The sequence below is a fragment of the Passer domesticus genome, chromosome 1, assembly GCF_036417665.1.
Source record: "Passer domesticus isolate bPasDom1 chromosome 1, bPasDom1.hap1, whole genome shotgun sequence".
Classification (NCBI taxonomy): Eukaryota; Metazoa; Chordata; class Aves; order Passeriformes; family Passeridae; genus Passer; species Passer domesticus.
The window spans coordinates 134657606-134664951 of NC_087474.1; positions in this window are offsets into that span (position 1 = coordinate 134657606).

The following is a 7346-nucleotide window of genomic DNA, read 5'->3' on the forward strand; positions in this document are numbered from 1 at the left end:
CCATACCTTGATAACTATGTAACCTGAATACAAGGCAGTAAGACTGCTTAAGGAGTGGTAATCTCATTGGTACATGAACAGCTGAAATATTGTCCAGGCTGGCACATGACAGAGAATGTGAACTAATGGTTGGGGTAAAAACATGGAAATGCCCTTGAGGTTCTAGCCACTGCTGCAATAAAGAGTGTCATATCTTATATTCCATCACACTTCAAGATTGCTCCATAAATAATAGCTAACAGTGAAGACAATCAACATCAGCCATATATTTATCATCTTGTTTGTGCGAGTCTGTTTCCCTGGAATGTTGCCAGTGCCATATGTTTGCCTTTGCTGAGGATGAAGTACTTCTGTATTCAGCCACACAGTGCAAGCTGGGGTTCCTAGGTCACCTATTGGGTACAGGAAGAGCCTGTATTATGTCTTACATGTGTGGTCTACCAGGAAGCACTGTTTTTTTTTCTTTTTCTGGAAGTAAGCCAAATTACAGATCCACACCTCAAAATCCTTACCAAAAAAAAAAAACCAAACAAAAAAACCACCCTTTCCAGCCCTCTCCAGAATAAAATGATACTTGAACTTACCACAAATTCACATTTTGCAGTTTGATTCTAGTGCAATGGATAGAGAACCTTTTCCAAGGGAGACATATATTAAGTCCAACCAGGAAATAAAGAAAACAATTTCCTTGGCATTCATGATTCGTTTCCTGAATTGTGAGTTCAGTTAAGATAATTGTCAACAGAAACATCCAGCTCTTCTTTCTTATTTCCTAATTGCTTATATAAAGAGTTTGTAATTAGGTCTTGTAGTTGTTGCACAGCGGATTAACACCCATTCCAACCTCATCCTGTTTTAACTGGAAAACTGTTGCTGAATTCATAATGTAAATTAAGAGACCACTTTTGTCATGGAATCAAAGATGTTCCAGCACACGTAATTGTGTTAATGTCAGGTAGGCAGCTCTGATTAAATGGAAATTCTCATAGAAGGAAGTATAAAAAGGGCTAGTGCATTAATTTGAAATCACCATAGGATACTCAACCAGCTTGGATGTGAGAAAGAGGCAAGCACATTCACTTGCAAACTGTTCATTTTGCACAGTTTGTGATCTTGTCTGGCACTTGTCTGCCAACTCCATGTGTTAGAACATTTTATGATTTTTCCACTGCTATTTCTAAGGCTTGGATGTGTCCTAGATTGACATGGGCGGGTAGAACTGTGATTAGAGATGTTCCCTGGAAGATAAGATTAATGATGCCCTGCATACAGTCAGCAATATTTATAGAAGTCCTGATAGTTTATAGAAGAGTATCACTCACTAAATGACAGCTTTAGGATTTTCTGACTCTCCAAGGGAAAGCCGTGCAGGCAACAGCTGTATCAAATCTAGTACCATAGAAATAAGGAGTGATGAAACTACAAGCAGTAGCTTTATTGAAAAATTCCCATGGACCCTCTAACATCCACCACTTCCTCTTCCAAACCACAGCACCCCATATATTCATGTAGCACTTGGTGACAGTTGCTTACACTGAGAGTTTGGTATATTTTAAGTCTATTTGGGAACTGGACATTTCACTGCTGTGCACTTCCTCTTTCTGTATGATGGTAAACAGCTGCACTGCCTTGATGCCATCAGTGGTTCACTCAGGCCATGAGGCTCCCCATGAGCCACCAACATCCTAAAGGCAGATGCACAAAACTTTTCAGGGATTCCTAACTAATTTTAGACCACATTTCACTCTTGTTTTTTATCTAAGCCACAAACCAAAGCCATTTGGTTTGGGTACATCCCCAGCCCGTTGTGGGTTACAGTGCAGTGATTCTGACATTCACCCTAACAAGGAGCTCTCCAGAATGCTCACTTTCTTCAGAGCTCAAAGCAACAGAGCTCCATTGCCTGAGCTGATGGACCCAGATGCTCAGCAGGCTTGGTGTTATCATGGAGTAGCTGTGCTGCTCCTAATCCCTGATTAGTCAGTTTTGTCCAGTGAGGATATCAGTGCACTCCAATGTATTAAACAGTAAAAAACCCTCGGTTCATTTGGAAAAAGGAAATACATAAGCCTTGTCCTTAAAATCTTGCATGTTGTGAGGTATTCTATGTATATATAGAGGCAATCACTGCTCTTTTTTGCTCAGTGTGAACTCACACTCTGAAAGAGTGAAGAAATGCATTGATACCATGTGCAATAAACAAGTAACAGGTGCATATTAACTACATTGTTTTCCCAAGGAAGAGGGATTAATGAGGCTTGTAATAATAATCAGTGGTCAAAGACCTGGAAAATTCACTGCAAAGTATGGACCTCCTTCTGTTTTGGGAAGCCCAAAGTGCAAGGACCCTGACTCCAGTGAACCTGCAGGGTTTATCCAGTAAAAACTGGAGCTTTTGACCATTGAAATATTCTCTTTGCTCATCTTGTGCCACCTTAACCTAAAGAGGAGGAAGCGGGCTGGTGTAATGACTCATGGGATATTCTCTCCTTTTCTGCTCCACAGCTGGGCCTTCAGGAGTCCAGTGCACCTAAGCAGGGAAATGGAGAACCTTTTCCAAAGCAAAGGAGGAAGGATATCCAATGATCCTGAGTTTGCCAAACTGTGTAGCAGCAAAATACTTTGTTGGAATTACTCAAGGGTCAGAGAAGAACTGCCTCCTTCCTTTGCTTAAATCCATCTTCAATCAGCTGACTTGAGTTTCATTGAAGAAAAGAACATGAGCATATTTAATAGGCTGAGATGTCAGGTGATAAAGGACACTGTAATTTGGATGGTGCATCTCTTCACCACTTTATTAGCAGTATAAAAAGATATATCAGAAGTTACTATAAATAGTCTAATTGTTTTATTCTCAAATGACAGTCTTCAATAATATAGTCCTTGAATCAAAATGAATATCTAAATGCTTCTAGATACTAGCACTGAGCATGTGTTTTGGTTGTTTTAGCGGTTAATAATCACACTTCAAGAAGGAAGGTAGAAGTAAAAAAGAAAACAAAAGCAGCGTTTGGGTGGAACAAAAGAGAAAAACAAGGCTTGAAAATATACCATCCTCACTCTAAATCTGTTCCTGGGAGAAATTTAAAAGGACAGCATTTTGCAGATCAGCTTAGAAGAGGGTGGTAAACATAATTTCCTCCTACTCTCTGTAGAAGTGCATCAGGCCCTCTTAAATACTTTCTGACTAGTAATAGAAGTCATACCCAGACTGCATTTTGAAATAAAAGTATTTTAAATTATTTTTAGAGACATAAACAAGTGTTCAATTAATGATAATGCCTACACATACAAAACGCACCAGTCCCATAATGAGTAAAATTCCCCTGCTGTAAGTTCTTAAATGTCACCTTCTGCTCTGCATTTCCTAAGGTTCTCTCTCCCTGAAGAAGAACTCATCACATTATCAAGTGTATGGGGGAAGAAACACCAGAAGTTAAGGCCTGATCATGAAAACTCTGATGTGACTAATCACTTACATGAGTAATCCTATCCATTAATCAAAGTTTAATTGGTTTCCCACACACATTGCACAGGAAGGGCCATTCTCCTTCCATGAGTAGTACAGGTAGGAGGCTGCATACTTGAAAGGTCAGGTGTCCTGTTCCTTTCAGTTTCAGTTTAGGGATGTATCCTGAAGAATAGTGGAAAGAGGACAGGATGGAGGAATGGGTGTGAGCTAAGCTGTTGGGACTGTTCATGTGAAGAAATCTGAGCATGCTCATAAATGGCTTGCAGGGTCCAGCTTCTAATTTCTGTTGAGTAAAATTCTATTCCCATCTAGTTATCTAATCCTTGTGTAGTCTCCAGGTAAATGGAAGTGTCAGGTCGTTCCCATATGAAAATCTGTTACTATTTCTCAGAGGACATTGCAACTGAGCAGCTATCTAGGTTAAGGAGAGGGGACTGTGAAAGTATCTTTGGCTTTCAGAAAGAAAAATAGCAAACAGGAAAAAAAATCTAAACTTGTGGAGCATTGAAATTATTTTCATTTGGAGGAATAATGTCAGAGCAATTGGCCTGGTTTGTCATCAATCACCATACTGTGTTTAATAAAGTTATATGATAACAACAAAGTATATGAATAATGACTTTTTAGACCTTAGGTCTCATATCTAACAACTGCAATATTTCTGACTGCATGATAAATGTCAATCCCAATTCACAAGAAGGAAAAGTCTGCCCTCCTTCCACATGTTATGTTCTCAGTAATATAAACCTTTGGAGAAGTGTTTATTTTTGTCATTCAGAGACCATTTTTCTTTGAGTGGATATGAAATAGAAAAGCAATTTACCAATTATCACCCAAAACAATCTTCATTAGCCAATCAAGTATTTTGTACTTAGGAAACAGTCACTTTATCTTTGATTTCAACCCTTTGCACTTTGATCAAAATTGTACCTTTTGAAGTACTCAATATCCATAATAGGGAAAAACTGGGTCATATGTCTGCTCCAGTAAAACATAATGTGTATTTCAGACACCACAGATCTGCTTATGGTTGCTTAAAGAAACTAGAGATTCCCACAAGGGTTGAAAAAAAGCTTTATTAAAAGCTGTTTCAAGGACTGAAATGAAACTAATTGCCCAAGAGGGATAGGAAGACAAGAAAGAAGTAGGTCTGACATAGGCAGCCATCACTCCCAGTCATTGCATTCCCAGTGACTGAAGAGCTAATGACACCAGACTCTTAGGAAATTCAGTGCCTGCAAGCTTGATTAGGTAAGGCAGCAAGTCTAATCTGCATTTAATGAATGATTCAGGAATAACTCTAAGAGCCTAACTTTATGGTAGCAGTGTGTTGACAGAATTAGGTACATGCTTAACGCTTATCTTGTGACCTAGCTAATTATGGGTTTTTAAAACAGTTATTACACTTCCTCCATCCAGTTTCACGATTTGTTGTCTGTTTATTCTGCCAGCTATGATCTAGCATTTTGTTAAAACTTATGCTACCATGAAAGCAGAAGCAGATGCTAGAAAATAATGAAAGAAAATGGAAAACTAACTAAACCTGATATTTCTGCAGTGCAGTGTAGGCAGACAGATATTGATGCCTCCATGGAGCTCCATTATTGTTATTATGTATTCACAGAGATCAGTAAGAGGGTTTTGACCTATATTGGTCTGAGTGATGAAAACATAAAAGTAAATGTGAACAAAGAAAAGGGATCAAATATAAAAAGATGATTAGGACATAATTCTTTTTAATCCTAATAATATTTTATTTAAGATAGGGAAGAATGACAGTTTACTTTTAAGAGGTAGTTCTTAGATGTATTATTTTTCAAAAATAAATGATTTGTGAATGTTGGCAGCATTGCAAAATGTCACAAAGGTAAAACTATATTGATAAGCACAACCTGCAGTAACACCATCAAGGTATCAGTCCTTCCTGAAGTCTAAAAACACTTCCACATGCTCCTTTTCTTTCAGCAGGGGAAACTTGCTGAGGCACATCTAAAGCTATGTATGCCAGGGTTCCAGCAGGGAGGTGTTGTGTTCAGGAGACAGTCACCACACTTTTCAGACCTTTCTGAATGCCTTGGTCCTTCAGTCACTGAAATGTATGTGCAGAATTCATTCAGCAGGTACCACTGATGATTGCCTCCCTGCACCTTACTTCAGGTGTCATACAACCCTCACTTTCTCAACTCCCACAGCCTCCATCACTCATCTCCTTCTCTAGCTGGGACCACACCACAATAGTCTATACTACCACATGTTCTGAGTGTGGATTCCCCTTTTATGTTACATGTCCTGAGAATACAGAGCCTGGGAAAACCAGGGCACTGTGAAACAGGAGTTCCATTTTGACAAGGAAAAAGTTGCTACCAAAATGATAGAGTGATAACCTACTGAGTGGCTGAGTTATGGCCACTGGTTCCTTTCTTGTGGTTAGCAGATTAGGTTTGTCCGGTGGTTTTCTGGTTTTGTTCCAACTGAATTTCTGTAGTGCTTTGGACAGCAGTGTGGCTAAAAGCAAAGCATTTTGAACTATTACCTGCATTTTACAATAGATAAAATAAAAGTAAAAACAGAAATAAAAGCAATCTGCAAAGTCATCCTCTGTACAATCAGAAAAAGTCCAAGGTTCGTACATTAACTAACAAGACTATTTTTACTTCCCAGCAGTAAGAAATGAGCCACTGATTGGAAGAGCAATAGAGATGTGCTTGAGAGAATGAGGGCTCTCAGCCCTTTGAAGCAGTCAAGGGAATCTGGGTTAGGCAGTGGCACCACCAGCCATGCAGCCTGTGCTCAAACAGCTTTGCACCACAGAGCTTTCCTCCTGCAGGCTGCTGTACATACCACCAGCCTCGTGGAGACTCTGACGCAAGATTTCCGCAGACTTATAAGGTTGAAAATATCCTCAAGAGCTCCAGCTCTTGCAAGGCATTTCAAGATGTACGCAAAACCTGCTGCAACAAGCCCAGTCTGGATGTGCAGAGCTGAAAAAAGTGGCACACTCTGCAGTATTTCTGTTATAAATCCTCTGTTCCAAGGGACTGAAATGCAACAGTAATTAATCACTGCAGGAAGGAGCTAGGCAAAAAACCGTTCCAGATAAGAACATACTATTTTTCTTTCAGCAAAACTCAAAACATAGCACATGTATGTGAAACACTGGGCAGATGACTCCAGAGCCTTGAAATTATTTCATTTTCCATGTTAACAAAAATAGATTAAACAGCAAAAACTGGCATACCATAAGATTTTGTAGTAATGGAATTTCACCAGATAAAAATGCTACGACCAAATTAGAGCCTGTCTACCTCTGTTCCCATGTCTCAATCAAAGGTCCTTTTTTTAGCCCTTCTCCCAGTTCTGCAGGGGTTTTTTAAATACAAAAGCTAGGCTTTTTCTCATGACCATAAACTAAACCAGTGCCACAGATTTTCTTCACAGAGAGCCATTAGTGGCTTTCTGTGAGTTTGAGCTTTAAAATATGGTCCTGGAAATTTATACACCTTCAAATCCATATTATGGCCGTGGCTCTATTTTGAGTCCTTGTGGTGTTATGATAGAAGCTGTGCTGTCAACAATGTCTGACAACATTTTTTGCTGTGCTTTTTTCCACCTGTTTTCTCTGGTCATCTGTGAGGCTTACATCCAGACAACTCAGTTAAATCTCCTATTACAACCACAGGATCAAGAAAAACAAAAGGGAAAACCATCTATTCTGCAGATAGTTCAAACCTGTTTCCCAAGGCGATGGCAGGTAGGAGTAGATTTACCTGAGATTTTTAGTTCTGGATAGAGAATATCCGTGGAAAGTTCACTGATGGCAAAATAATTGTGAGACAAACATCACCCAGATGGTGTAAGAATAAGAATAATTTCT